Source organism: Saccostrea echinata, unplaced genomic scaffold, assembly GCF_033153115.1.
Source record: "Saccostrea echinata isolate AGI-Se365-2 ecotype Australia unplaced genomic scaffold, CSIRO_AGI_Sech_v1 ptg000001l, whole genome shotgun sequence".
In the NCBI taxonomy this organism is placed as follows: Eukaryota; Metazoa; Mollusca; class Bivalvia; order Ostreida; family Ostreidae; genus Saccostrea; species Saccostrea echinata.
Window position 1 is genome coordinate 50,913,502 of NW_026889750.1, and position 16,654 is coordinate 50,930,155.

Here is a 16,654-nt window from a genome sequence, read left to right on the forward strand (position 1 = left end):
CTCACAATACATACATTTGTGTTAAATATTAAAGAATTTCATTGAAAAACAAGAGAGATGTAACCCTTTAAGTATTAGCCAATCAGAATTCAGCATACGCGCATGCATGGCCTTGCATTCAATTTTGATAGTATCATAATGTAGGAGCCCTATGAGCATATCCATGTCGTAAATTCCATCATGTTTTGTTGAAAACCAAATGAGTTATAGACATTTAAAGTCTCAGCCAATCAGATTGCAGCACACCTGCCTGCGCGTGGTTTCAAGAGATTTCCTATGTAACACGTTGTAGCACCTTATAATATATACTTATATTTTAAATTTCAAAGTATTTCGTCAAAAAACAAGGAAATTATTGAGATTTTTGTATCAGCCAATCAGAGGAGAGCGCACGTGCATGCGCGTGAGTTCATGCTAATTTGACCATGTCAACTTGTCTAGACTACTAATATATCTTTATATTTTGAGTTTCAAAGCAATTCATCAAGAAATATAAAAGTTACGGCTTTATCAAGTATATCAGTCATTTCACTCAATGCACGCGCGCGCACGTGCATGCATGTGCGCGCAAAATGACCTTCGTTCCGCACACCTACACAACATGCCTATTAACCCTAAAAAGGTTTCATGTCAATCGGATGAGAGGTTTTATGAGAACACTCCCGGACAAAAAAGTACCGGAGAAGAAAGTAGAAAAAAAGAATAATAACTAGAAACTCATTGCGAGCAATGAGAGGTCTTCCGTCCGATTCTGAAAATAAAAACGAAAATACAAGCTGAAAAAGAGATAAAAGAAATTCAGACACTCTGGAAATTTAACCCTGGTCGTCAGCGTGAAAATCCAACTTGCTAACGTTAACCATTCACTTTTTACATCACTTCCGGTCACGACCGGAAGTAACGGCGATACAAAATTTTCTCACGATTCATATAACTGATGACTGACCATCAGTCCTGAAAGTTTTAGACTTCAGTCGTTTACTGTTGCCGAGCAATATTGTGAGATCAAATTCTAATTTTGAGGACAGGTAAACCTGAGACCGGAAGTGAATTTTATAAAAATCTTTGACTTTTCTCTAGACATTTGCAGTATATACAACATACATAAAGTCATTTCAAGTACTTTATCGATGAGCAATATTTATGAGAAAGTTAAATATCAAAGTAAAGTAGTTTATCTCCTAAAACCGGAAGTTGACGTTTTTGTTTCCGGTGGAATCTAACATATTTCAAAACAGCGAAAGAGATGCAACAAAGTGATGCAAGCATTAATTTAAAAAAGAAAAGTTAATTTTTTTTTAGATTTCTTTGATCACTTACTGTGACAGGCGGAAGTGACGACTGACGCGTTTAACCCAAATGGTTTTGCCTACTCCTCAAGGTCTATTACTCATTTAAGTCCGGTGTTTTAATCTTTTACCTGGTTTTGAGATCTCGCTCAGACAACTTCTCATTTTGAGGACAGGAAAACATGCGACCGGAAGTGAATTTTTGAAAGATATTTACGATTACTCTAGACATTTGCAGTCTGAATAACATATTTAAAATTCATTTCAAATCCTTTTTCTAGAAAAAATATTGATGGAAAACTAAAATACTCAAATTATGTAGTTTTTCTCTTATAACCGGAAGTTGTCGCTTTTGTTTCCGGTGAGACCAACATCTTTCGAATCTGCGAAAAAGATGCAATAAAGAGATGCAATTTTTAATTAAAAAAAGAAAAGTTGAAATTTTCGATTTCTTTGATCACTTCCTGTGACGACCGGAAGTGACGGCTGACACTCTGAACCCAAATGGTTTTGCCTAAATCTTAAGGTCTGTTGATCATATAAGTTTGGTGTCTTAATCTCTCACCGTTTCCGAGATCTTGCTCAGAGAACTTCTCATTTTGAGGACAGAAAAACACGCGACCGGAAGTGAATTTTACAAAGATATTTGATGTTACTCTAGATATCTGCAGTATGAATAACATATTTAAAATTCATTTCAAATACTTTATCTACAAAGTATATTAATGGGAAAGAAAAATACTAAAATTATGTAGTTTTTCTCTTATAACCGGAAGTTAATGTTTTTGTTTCCGGTGGGACCAACATATTTCGAAACTACAAAAGAGATGCAATAAAGTGATGTAAGTATTGATTTAAAAAAAGAAAGTTGAAATTTTATGATTTCTTTGATCACTTCCGTAAACGACCGGAAGTGCCGACGACGAACGAAAATGTGATTCCACAAATTTAGAAGTCACGTTCTATGCTCTCCAATAAGTCTCCAGTTCATATCTTCAGTCATTCTTGAGAACACTCGCGGACAAAATTTCATTTTAAAATCAGGAAATTGCCCGTAACTTGGAACCAAAATGGAATTTTCCAAATTTTCCTTGTGATGAAACAAGTTCATACAATGACTAATTTTTCCTGAAAGTTTCACGAAAAACCACTGAATAGTTTTCGAGAAAACGCCTGCACAAAATTTGGTCAAAAAAATAATAATAATAATAATAATAACTAGATGAGATCTCGTTGCGAGCAACGAGTAGGTCTTCCGTCCGATTTTTCGATAAGATGAAATATGATTTTGACTATGAACTTTGTCAAAAGATAATAATATATAGGCTTCCCTAATTAGATTTCATTCTTTTGATTTATATAACATTATCAAAGAGCGATAGATGACAGGTTTCTGGCCCCTCTGAGCCCCTAGTTTGAGGGGTAAGCCCCTTTTTCTTGATATCAAATGAAAGGTCTTGTGATTTTGAAGACATTTTGTTCAACAACTATTCAGAGATTTCCTTTCGTTATGGAGATATGCTGAATGGAAATATTTAGGGGCCACCCCTCCAAGTCCTTAATGGGGCCGTTTGATAAAAATTGAAAGGCTACATATTGTTTAGAACATTATTCTGACCATCTTTTGTTCAGTATTGCTTATCAAAATATTCCCCCTTTTCGAGATATAAAGCGTCAAAGATTAAGCGTTCTGGCCCCTTTTGACCCCTTATTACGTAACATATGATTAGAATCTTATCATATATTGTTGTAAGTCGTTACGATAAACAACTTTGCTTCAGTAATGTATTACAAATTACTGATCGTTAAAGAGTTAAAAATGAAAGACTTTTGGCCCCTCTGAGCCCCTAATTTGAGGGGTCAGCCCCTTTTTCTTGATATCAAATGAAAGGTCTTGTGATTTTAAAGACTTTTTGTTCAACAACTATTCAGAGATTTCCTTTCGTTATGGAGATATGCTGAATGGAAATATTTAGGGGCCACCCCTCCAAGTCCTTAATGGGGCCGTTTGACAAAAATTGAAAGGCTGCATATTGTTTAGAACATTATTCTGACCATCTTTTGTTCAGTATTGCTTATCAAAATATTCCCCCTTTTCGAGATATAAAGCGTCAAAGATTTAGCATTCTGGCCCCTTTTGACCCCTTATTACGTAACATATGATCAGAATCTCATCATATATTGTTGTAAATCGTTAAGTTAAGCATCTTTGCTTCAGTAATGTATTACAAATTACTGATCGTTAAAGAGTTAAAGATGGAAGACTTTTGGCCCCTCTGAGCCCCTAATTTGAGGGGTCAGCCCCTTTTTCTTCATATCAAATGAAAGGTCGTATCATTCTGTACAACTTTTCTTCTATATGTTTTAACAAATTCTTAACATGTTTGAAGATATAAAAGAAAAGGTGTAAAATTTTGTGAGATGTTTCTGAGACATTTTTTGAGCCGTACCGAGCTTCGGCGCCTTTTGCGCTAGAGAGATTTGGACACCTGCCTGCAAATCTACAAACCTTCCCCTACCTTCACTGAAAATCGTGACTCAATATCTTAAGTCGTTTCGGAGGAGTTTCCAGGACAAGCCGACCCTCTGAAAATCAGAAAATCCTAAATATCTCGAGATGGAAAGTGACGTCATCAACGAAAAAAATTTCCAATAAGGTTCAGATCAATACCTATCAGATCTGAAAGTTTCATGAAAATCGGCAAAGACGTTACCGAGAACTTGCGTGCACAAAATCGGTAAGAATAATAATAATAATAATAACTAGATGGTTCTCGTTGCGAGCAACGAGTGGGTCTTCCGTCTGATTTTGGATAAGATTAGTCAAGATCTTGACTGAGATATTCGTCTGTAAAAAGTGAAAGGATGCATATTGTTTAAAACATTATTCTGAGCATCTTTTGTTCATTACTGCTTATCAAAATATTTCCCCTTGTTGGAGGTGTCAAAGATTTAGCATTCTGGCCCCTTATGGCCCCTTTTTACGTAACATATGATCAAAATTTTATAATATATAGTTGCAGAATGTTAAGATGAACGTTTTTGCTTCAATAATTTATAACAAAATAATGATAGATGAAAGACTTGTGGCCCTTCTGAGCCCCTAATTTGAGGGGTCAGCCCCTTTTTCTTGATATCAAATAATAGGTCTTGTGATTTTGAAGACTTTTTGTTCAACAACTATTCAGAAATTTCCTTTCGTTTAAGAGATATATAGAATAACAATATTTAGGGGCCAGCCCTCCAACTCCTTAATGGGGATGTCTTGCAAAAATTAAGAGGCTGTATATTGTTTAGAACATTATTCTGAACATCTTTTGTTCAATATTGCTTATCAAAATATTTCCCCTTTTCGAGATATAATGTGTCAAAGATTTAGCATTCTGGCCCCTTATGGCCCCTTATTACGTAACATATGATCAAAATTTTATAATATATAGTTGCAAATTGTTAAGGTGAACATTTTTGCTTCAGTAATTTATAACAAAATATTGATCATTAAAGAGTTATAGATGAAAGACTTTTGGCCCTTCTGAGCCCCTAATTTGAGGGGTCAGCCCCTTTTTCTTGATATCAAATAAAAGGTCTTGTGATTTTGAAGACTATTTGTTCAACAACTATTCAGAAATTTCCTTTCGTTTAAGAGATATATAGAATAACAATATTTAGGGGCCAGCCCTCCAACTCCTTAATGGGGATGTCTTGCAAAAATTAAGAGGCTGTATATTGTTTAGAACATTATTCTGAACATCTTTTGTTCAATATTGCTTATCAAAATATTTCCCCTTTTCGAGATATAATGTGTCAAAGATTTAGCATTCTGGCCCCTTATGGCCCCTTATTGCGTAACATATGATCAAAATTTTATAATATATAGTTGCAAATTGTTATAATGAACATTTTTGCTTCAGTAATTTATAACAAAATATTGATCATTAAAGAGTTATAGATGAAAGACTTTTGGCCCTTCTGAGCCCCTAATTTGAGGGGTCAGCCCCTTTTTCTTGATATCAAATAAAAGGTCTTGTGATTTTGAAGACTTTTTGTTCAACAACTATTCAGAAATTTCCTTTCGTTTAAGAGATATATAGAATAACAATATTTAGGGGCCAGCCCTCCAACTCCTTAATGGGGATGTCTTGCAAAAATTAAAAGGGTGTATATTGTTTAGAATATTATTCTGAACATCTTTTGTTCAATATTGCTTATCAAAATGTTTCCCCTTTTCGAGATATAATGTGTCAAAGATTTAGCATTCTGGCCCCTTATGGCCCCTTATTACGTAACATATGATCAAAATTTTATAATATATAGTTGCAAATTGTTAAGGTGAACATTTTTGCTTCAGTAATTTATAACAAAATATTGATCATTAAAGAGTTATAGATGAAAGACTTTTGGCCCTTCTGAGCCCCTAATTTGAGGGGTCAGCCCCTTTTTCTTGATATCAAATAAAAGGTCTTGTGATTTTGAAGACTATTTGTTCAACAACTATTCAGAAATTTCCTTTCGTTTAAGAGATATATAGAATAACAATATTTAGGGGCCAGCCCTCCAACTCCTTAATGGGGATGTCTTGCAAAAATTAAGAGGCTGTATATTGTTTAGAACATTATTCTGAACATCTTTTGTTCAATATTGCTTATCAAAATATTTCCCCTTTTCGAGATATAATGTGTCAAAGATTTAGCATTCTGGCCCCTTATGGCCCCTTATTGCGTAACATATGATCAAAATTTTATAATATATAGTTGCAAATTGTTATAATGAACATTTTTGCTTCAGTAATTTATAACAAAATATTGATCATTAAAGAGTTATAGATGAAAGACTTTTGGCCCTTCTGAGCCCCTAATTTGAGGGGTCAGCCCCTTTTTCTTGATATCAAATAAAAGGTCTTGTGATTTTGAAGACTTTTTCTTCAATATGTTTTAACAAAATACTTCTATTTAAAATGTTATTATAAGAAATGTCTCTAAAATTCACTCGTAAATCACGTCCTAAATTTCGACCCCTACCCAGCTTCCATACTTCGCACTTCCGAAAAAATTTGAAAATCAAGGTGCACATCTAGAACATGTCCTCTATCACCACTGAAAGTTTCAACACTCTAGCATTTGTCGTTTTTGAGTTTTTGTGCAGACACAAGGTCTATGTAAAAATCGATCAAAGGGCGATAACTTCTGACCGGAAGTGATTTTTCAAAAACTGAAGCGGCGTTATAAACTTCAGATAGCAACGCATTAACGCTGAAAATTTGAAGCAAATCGATCGAGCGATCTCCGAGAAATCTTCTGCACAAAATCGGTAAGGAAAAAAAAAAGAATAATAATAATAACTAGATGGTTCTCGTTGCGAGCAACGAGTGGGTCTTCCGTCTGATTTTGGATAAGATTAGTCAAGATCTTGACTGGGATATTCGTCTGTAAAAAGTGAAAGGATGCATATTGTTTAAAACATTATTCTGAGCTTCTTTTGTTCATTATTGCTTATCAAAATATTTCCCCTTTTCGAGATATAATGTGTCAAAGATTTAGCATTCTGGCCCCTTATGGCCCCTAATTACGTAACATATGATCAAAATTTTATAATATATAGTTGCAGAATTTTAAGATAAACATTTTTGCTTCAGTAATTTATAATAAAATATTGATCATTAAAGAGTTATAGATGAAAGACTTTTGGCCCTTCTGAGCCCCTAATTTGAAGGGCCAGCCCCTTTCTCTTGATATCAAATAAAAGGTCTTGTGATTTTGAAGACTTTTTTTTTCAACAACTATTCAGAAGTTTCGTTTCGTTTTCGAGATATGTGGACTTGAAATATTTAGGGGCCGTCCCTTTGAGTCCTTATAGGGGCTGTTAAGGAAAATTTAAAAGGTTGCACATTGTTGGGAACATCATTTTAAACAACTTTTGTTCAATAATGCTTTTCAGAATATTTCCCCTTTTGGAGATATAAATCGTCAAAGATTTAGCATTCTGGCCCCTTATGGCCCCTAATTACGTAATATTTGATGAAATTTTAAAATATATGGTTGCAGATTGTGAAGATGAACATTTTTGCTTCAATAATTAATATCAAATTATTTAACGTTAAAGAGTTATAGGTGAAAGACTTTTGGCCCCTCTGAGCCCCTAATTTGAGGGGTCAGCCCCTTTTTCTTGATATCACATGAAAGGTCTTGTAATTCTGAAGACTTTTTGTTCAACAACTGTTCAGAAGTTTCGTTTCGTTTTCAAGATATGTAGCCTTGAAAATTTTAGGGGCCGTCCCTTTAAGTCCTTATAGGGGATGTTTAGGAAAAATTAAAGGGATGCACATTGTTGAGAACATCATTTTAAACAACTTTTGTTCAATAATGCTTTTCAAAATGTTTCCCCTTTTCGAGATATAAATCGTCAAAGATTAAGCATTCTGGCCCCTTATGGCCCCTAATTACGTAATATTTGATAAAAATTTTAAAATATATGGTTGCAGATTGTAAATATGAACATTTTTGCTTCAATAATATATACAAAAATATTGCTTGTTTAAGAGTTATAGGTGAAAGACTTTTGGCCCCTCTCGGCCCCTCATATGATAAGTCAGCCCTTTTTTCTTGATATCATGTCAAAGATCCTGTCATTCTGCAAAAATATTGTTCAATATGTTTTAACAAAATAATTATACTTTAAAAGATATGATACAAAATGTCTCAAAAATTCACTCATGATTCGTGTCCTAAATTTCGACCCCTACCGATCTTCCATACTAGGCACTTCCGGAAAATATCTAAACCCAGGTGCATAATGGCAACATGTCCTCTATCATCACTGAAAATTTCAGCACTCTAGCTTAAGCCGTTTATGAGTTCCATCGCAGACAAGGAGGTCCTCTGAATTTTAATAAAAGGGCGATAACTTTCGACCGGAAGTAAATATCCCTTAACGGACTTGCCGGAATTAACTTCAGATGTCAACGCATCTACCTTGAAAATTTGAATAAAATCGAACGAGCCATCTCCGAGAAATCCTCTGCACAAATTTTGTAAGGAGAAAAAAGAATAATAATAATAATAATAATAATAATAATAAAGGTAAAAAAGAAACCTAAGAATAATAGAAGGGTCTTCCGCTGAAGACGGAAGACCCTAAAAAGAAAAGTGAAAAATCAACAATAGAATAATAGAAGGGTCTTCCGCAGAAGACGGAAGACCCTAATAATAGGGAAAAAGAAACCGAACGAAAACAATAAGGTCTTCCGTTGGAGACGGAAGACCTTAATAAGAAACAGTAGAATCACTATAAGGTCTTCCGTGAAGACGGAAGACCTTAATAATAACTAGAAACTCATTGCGAGCAATGAGAGGTCTTCCGTCCGATTTTGAAAATAAAAACGAAAATTCAAGCTGAAAAAGAGATAAAAGAAATTCAGACACTCTGGAGATTTAACTCTAGTCGTCAGCGTGAAAATCCAACGTGCTAACCATTTACCATTCACTTTTTTACATCACTTCCGGTCACGACCGGAAATACCGAAAGTAACGGCGATACAAGATTTTCTCACGATTCAAATAAACTGATGACTGACCATCAGTCCAGAAAGTTTTAGACCTTAGTCGTTTACTGTCGTTGCCGAGCAATATTGTGAGATCAAATTCTAATTTTGAGGACAGGTAAACACGAGACCGGAAGTGAATTTTATAAAAAATCTCTGACTTTTCTCTAGACATTTGCAGTATATACAACATACATAAAGTCATTTCAAGTACTTTATCGATGAGCAATATTTATGAGAAAGTTAAATATCAAAATAAAGTAGTTTATCTCCTAGAACCGGAAGTTGACGTTTTTATTTCCGGTGGAATCTAACATATTTCAAAACAGCGAAAGAGATGCAATAAAGTGATGCAAGCATTAATTTAAAAAAGAAAAGTTAGTTTTTTTTAGATTTCTTTGATCACTTACTGTGACAAGCGGAAGTGACGACTGACGCGTTTAACCCAAATGGTTTTGCCTACTCCTCAAGGTCTATTACTCATAAAAGATTGGTGTTTTATTCTTTTACCTGGTTTTGAGATCTCGCTCAGAGAACTTCACATTTTGAGGACAGGAAGACATGCGACCGGAAGTGAATTTTTGAAAGATATTTAAGGTTACTCTAGACATTTGCAGTCTGAATAACATATTTAAAATTCATTTCAAATACTTTATCTAGAAAAAATATTGATGGGAAAGTAAAATACTCAAATTATGTAGTTTTTCTCTTATAACCGGAAGTTGTCATTTTTGTTTCCGGTGGGACCAACATCTTTCGAATCTGAAAGAGATGCAATGAAGTGATGCAATTTTTACTTAAAAAAAGAAAAATTGAAATTTTCGATTTCTTGGATCACTTCCTGTGACGACCGGAAGTGACGGCCGACGCTCTGAACCCAATTGGTTTTGCCTACATCTTAAGGTCTGATGCTCGTATAAGTTTGGTGTCCTAATCTCTCACCGTTTCCGAGATCTTGCTCAGACAACTTCTCATTTTGAGGACAGGAAAACACGCGACCGGAAGTGAATTTTACAAAGATAATTAATGTTACTCTAGATATTTGCAGTCTAAATAACATATGTAAAATTCATTTCAAATACCTTATCTACAAAGGATATTAATGGGAAAGAAAAATACTCAAATTATGTAGTTTTTCTCTTATAACCGGAAGTTGACGTTTTTGTTTCCGGTGGGACCAACATATTTCGAAGCTACGAAAGAGATGCAATAATGTTGTGTAGGATTTGATTTGAAAATGCAAAGTTGAAATTTTACGATTTCTTTGATCACTTCCGTAAGCGACCGGAAGTGCCGACGACGAACGAAAAGGTGATTCTGTTCACCTATAAGTCATGCCCTATACTCTCTTACAAGTCTCCAGTTCATATCTTTTACCATTTTTGCAAAAAAGGGGCGACAAAATTTCATTTTAAAATCAGGAAATTGTCCATAACTTGGCACCGGAAGCGAATTTTCAAAATTCCTCCAAGATGTATCAAGTTCCTATAAATGCGGATAATTCCTGAAAATTTCATAGAAAACCACTGAATAGTTGCTGAGAAATCGCGTGCACAAAATTTAGGAAAAAAATAAGAATAATAATAATAATAATAATAATAAGAAACAGTAGAATCGCTATAAGGTCTTCCGTGAAGACGGAAGACCTTAATAAGAAACAGTAGAATCACTATAAGGTCTTCCGTGAAGACGGAAGACCTTAATAATAAGAAACAGTAGAATCGCTATAAGGTCTTCCGTGAAGACGGAAGACCTTAATAATAATAATAATAAGAAACAGAGTAAAAACAATATGTTCCCAAACTTCGTTTGGGGAACATAATTATTTTTGGCCTTTTGCTTGGCTCTGCTTGTAAACTATTGGAACTGATATAGATTCCCCTTTACTCCAGTCTAATTTGAAACTTTCATCCTTCAAAGGAGTAAAAATCCCTGATTATCCAATGATTTAATACTGTTATCTAAAGTAAATGGTCAAACATTGGTCAAACATGGATATATAACGAACATGTCAGCAGCGAATTTTCTGCGGATAGCAGAACGACAGATTCTGTAACTTAGACACATTGTATTAGGTGTAGTATAAAAGATGATAAAATATTCACTGTAAAAAAATGAATAATATTAAATCACCCAAAAGTATACAGAATGATAAAATATTCACTGTACTTAACGAATATAAAAGAATGACTAAATAATACACCGAATGATGTAATATTCCCTTTAAATAATAACAGAAAAATGCCTAAAAGTTTAAGAAAAATTTAATATTCACTGTATACAACGGATATTCTGTCACCAAAATGATGCAGAATGACTAAATATTCAACCTCATTTATAATGAATATTCTATCTCCAGATAATTACACAATGATGGTATTCACTGTATAAAACGAATATTCTTTGAAGAACGTCAGCAAATAGTATACATACAAAATGATTAAATATTCATGGTATGTCATGAATATTCTGTCATCAAAATATTATACTCAAATGACTAAATATTCACTATGTATTACAACGAATAATCACCAAATATGTGTAGTATACAGAATGATTAAATATTCACTGTATGTAACGGATATTCTGTCACCAAATATTATACTGAATGATTGAATAATGACTGTATATAAAGAATATTTCATCCCTTATCTGAATACAGAATTATGATGAAATATTCACTGTACTTCAAGAATATTCAGCAAAAGTACAGTGATTTACTAGTCACTGGCAAATTTGTATGTGTAATATATGATGACAAAACATTGAGCTGTCTCCAACACAATGTTTTGTATTTGTGATTCAGTGTCTGTGACACGTTTTCAAAATCATGCTGTATTTGATATAAAAAAAATACGTCTTCAGGATTTCCTCGAACAACTTTTATTTAAATAATAAGTCTAAGACATATTAAAATATATATAAATAATGTGATTTACATTTTACTAGATAAAATTAAATATATCCCATTCCATATTTTTGTTATAAGATCTTTCAGATTTGACCTTAAGTAAAATGATGACACATCTACATATATATGTTTAGTTCGAATTCTTTCAATCAAAGGTTCCAGATAGCCACCAGACGGTGTTCACTGAACGAGCATTTAGATAAGGTCAGGGGTCACATCTTTGGGTCATTGATAACAAACCACTCAAGTCTGAACTGAGTCAGATATCATACTGTAAATTTTAAATTCAACTTTTAATATAAGACACAGGGTTCTAAAACCAAAGCCTGTAAACTATTATATTACATTTTTATGTATCGTTGACCAGTGTCCTTGACCTTTGACACCATGACAAGAGTTTAGGTAATGATCAACAGTATATTGAATTTCCAATCGTTATGGATCTAACAATGAGACAGACATTCATGTCAAAACCAATATGTCTTCCCGTTTAGCCAGGTCTCCCTCCCCCTCCCCCCCGATGTAGAAGAATGAATACCCCCAATGAAATTAAAGAAAGCAGATAAAACTATAGAGATCTGTGTATCTCAGTTTCTATAAATCTTAACGTGATTGAAACGAGTCAAAGTAAGAAAGAGAATAAATCACAGATTTATTTCCACATGCTGAGAATTATCTGATTTATTGCATGAAAAAATAGATATGGCAGCGGGTGATAATGGTGAATACCAACCAGAAATCAGTGAGTTGAAACATTTGTTTTTTTATTTGTTATTTAACTAGTTTTAAAGATACTGATGGTATGGTTTAAATAAAGTCTTTATCAATTCACTTTAACAGTCATTTTGCCATTAAATTGTTTTTTGAAAGTCACGAATGAGCATTTGATACAAGTACGTTGTGCCTAATCACTGTATGTTTGTAACTATGGAACAATATGATACACGTACTCAAGGACATTTACGTCAAAACTCCACACCTAATTCTAGCCAGATTCTCAACCACATCGTGTCAAATCTTAAATCTCTCTCCATATATTTCATTGCCACATATGAATTTCAATTACTGATTACTCTTTGGATATTTAGGTTCATTAAAATTGAAAAGAGGTGTATGAAAGATCATGGTCAATACTATTCTCTAAGAAAATTCTTTGAAAATTTCATTCTGGGAAAAATCTCTTACATGTAACTCTATTTCCGTCTAATTCATAAATATGTCCTTCAGAGTTAAAAATAAGCAGTGACCCTGAGAAAAAATTGAAATATTCAAGGTCAAGAGTTCCATGTCCTCTCCATGTGTGTCATCCTCTGTCCAATTTCTGCTGGTGTTTCCGGGGCTTATGGAAAAGGGAAAACCGTGTGAGATCGACACATTCTATGTTTACTCACGAATGCGTGTAATAATATAGCAGTTGGAGTAGTTTGTAGTAATACATGTATTAAAGAGCCCAAATTGCTAATTGAATCAAATTTGTCTGCAATGAAATATCCAGCAGCCAATCTTTGATTTTTATCTTATCGCTTGTCGATGTTTTCCGATTAACATCTAACAAACAAGTCTAAAAATAACCCCGGCATCACCTCTTCGTCTTCACAACTCATTTCGGTGAAAACTGAGTTGATGCAGTCAAACATGCATTTAAGATTAATGTTTTTTCAGACATGTTGGAGCTAAGTTCTCGTCGAGAATGACCTGAAACAGAGGGGATCTTCTGTATGCTCTCAGCACACACATACACTACAGATAGACCCAACAAAAAATTAATTACCATTATGATGTGTTTTCGTATTCTTAATCAGTATAATCGTAATCGGAAGACAGGTTCAATGTATAATGCGATTTAATTAATAGTAAATACATATGTAATACACATACATATGTATAACTCAATTCGTATGCAGGGGTTGAAATTTTCCTGGAAAACCCACTAGCCCAGGGGCTACTGATCAGTAAAAAATTACTAGCCCAAACATCAATTTAACTAGCCCGATAAATTTTTTAAGCAAAATGAAAGCATAAGTTAAAGTTTCAAACGCTTCGGAGACAGAAACAAATTAAACTAGTTCTCAATCAAAAGCAGTCTTTATTTGCGTCGTGGGCCTGTAGGACCTGTCAGTCAATGAAAAATACAGGCCCCCGGAGAACTAAGAATGCCCCTCAAATACATGTAGTTCAATCATTATTTTCAATTTACAGTGCTGTTTTATGAAAAGAAATCTGCAGGAGTCTAGCTCCTCTGACTGAGTCCGAAGTGGAGTGACACACTTTCAGTTGTTGTTTTGTTTGTTTGTTTTTTTTTTCATTTTCTTTTTATATTAAATATTTTAAATGCAAGTGTAAATATATTTTTGTATCTGAAATAACTCATATAACACTTACTCTTTAGTTGATTAAGTAAATGAAAATATGTAATGGCATATCTTCATGTATTTCGTATGAACAGAGGTATTGAGGAAATTCGGATTAAGAAAAAAAGACGATCATTTTTAGGAGTAAATAAGTCATATAGCACTGCTAATTGTATTAGATGAAGGAGATTACCGACCAATGAAGTTATACAGATTTAATCTTTTTAATTGTTTGGAAATTTTATAGCAAAAATTTGGGGGAAAACATGCTTTTTAGCTCTAAAATTTGGGCCTTAAAAAATCCTGCAGGACTTACTTGATTTTCAACTTTACCGGCCCCTAGCTAATTTTACTGGGCTCAGACCTGTGGATTTTGGTAATGGCTGCAAAAGAAACCAGTCTACGTAGAAAAGCAAAAGTAAATCATATAACAAGATTTTTTTTTTCATTCTGCTAGTCCGACGGACTATCATTACACTTAAATTAGCTAGCCCGAGTCTTAAAACGACTAGCCCCGGGCGTCGGGCTACCGTATATTTCAACCCCTGGTATGTTATGTGTATGTACATTCTAGTCTTGTTTACTATTTTCATATTTATGTTTTTGAGGAAAAACTCGCCAAAAATATATGGTTGTACATCATAAATCAAATTCAGAGAGGAATTCTGACATATATTTATCTATCAACATGCAATATTTGTTTGAATTATACATTTTTTAGAAAAATAAATCAAACAAAAAACAAAAACATGATAACGTGTTCACATCATTATAAAAATATTTTCACAGGACAGGGGATTCAGGGTGAGAGAAAAGCGATATTTCAAGATAAATATGATTGAATATTTTGAAAAGATTGATAAAACTTTCGCACCAAAGAAGAAAAAAACCCACCTTATGTTAAAAACTTTGATAAAGATGTACATGTGACAGTTCAAGGTCAGAATAAACTGTAGGTTAGTATCAATCTGAATCTTGGATTAAATGGTGAGGTATGATGAAGCTTTCGTTTATAATGTTTAATTGACTTGTGTTACTAATTATTACTATAGATATACATCATCCGTTTGAAGGGGCGGATCTATTAACTACTAGTACTAAAGGCACGATTAAAGAGAAAGTAGGAAATCTGCCTCTTTTTTTCAGTTGGAGGGATGTCTTTCAAATTTTTTCAAATATTCTACCAAGTTCTACCAAAATAGTGTCAAAAATAACGTCTGCCTCATATGGTGGCATATTTCTGTCCCCTACATGCCATTATCTGACATCATACATCCATGACGCAATATAATTATGTGAACATGCGACTAATTTAAGTCAACATGCAAAATAATATATAGACATGCGACTTATTTATGTTAACATACGGGATAATCATGTAGACATGCGACTTATTTATGTCCACATGCGAGATAACTATGTTGAAATACGGGTTAATTATGTCAACATGGTAGATATTTATGTTGACATGCAACTTACATGTACTAGTACTATCTTGCATGTTGACATAAATATCTTGCATGTTATCATATACATGTATTTCGCATGTAGACATAGATCTAAATTAGTTGCATGACAACATACATATGTTGCATGCCGACTTTATTAAATCGCATGTCGACATAAATAAGCCGTGTCAACATAATTAACTTGCATGTAGACATAAATAAGTTGCACGTTTACACAATCTTCTCGCATGTATCTGTTATATTCCGGCCTTAGTAAGAAAATTCATCTGTATTGAAATTAGATTCTCTAAAAAAAGATTGGTAACTTCGATGGTCGACTTAATTATCTTCCATTCATAGGGGGTAGAAATATGCTACCATACATGTACATGTAGTTTCGTTTTCCCTTACGCCTAAGCCTTTTTTCTGCATGTAAAGCTTTAACTAGACAGAGACTCTCCTTCACCAGAATGTTTTGATTTTCAGCTTATTTCTAATTATCATAATTTTTATAATTATCTTATAAATACAGATTTGAATTCATTTGGTGATTTAATGTTGACAGCATAATAATTATGTATTAATATGTACGTACATGTATTTTCAAAACATATTGCGAAACAAAACTATGTATATGTGATAGCACGATGTGAGGATGGTTTAGAGATTGCTACAATGAACATGTGTATTATTTCCCTTCCCAATCCGCTAGGATCCACCACAAAATATGTATATCATACACATAAAGTACCAAGGTCCTATCGTGGCACATGGATTTGTAAAAAAAATCCACTTTAAGGGTATGGACGAACACACATGTAGATTACAACGTATTAAACCGGGTATTTACGCAATCTCCAGTAGGTAGTCTATGTTGTTAAATACCAACTCGTAATAGGTCATTTAAAATTGATTTTACCAGAATCTTTTTTAATAAAAATATCTCAGCAATATAATGATAGATTACTATATTAGAAACATGAAATGTGCTTGACAAAACGCCTGAGATCATTGAGATAAAGCTCTCCTAATGTAGGTGTTGTATAAATACATACAAACCGTGGAATGATTCAGTACCTATCCACTAGAGGCAAATAACCTGCTTAATCAGTAAAGAA

General features: G+C 33.6%; 1 protein-coding gene across 2 annotated transcripts in view; it reads left to right on the forward strand.

The window, feature by feature from the left end:
• The window catches only part of LOC133194105 (5-hydroxytryptamine receptor 1-like), a 104,877-nt gene that overhangs the window by 995 nt on the left and 87,228 nt on the right, over positions 1–16,654 (forward strand). The window lies entirely within an intron of this gene.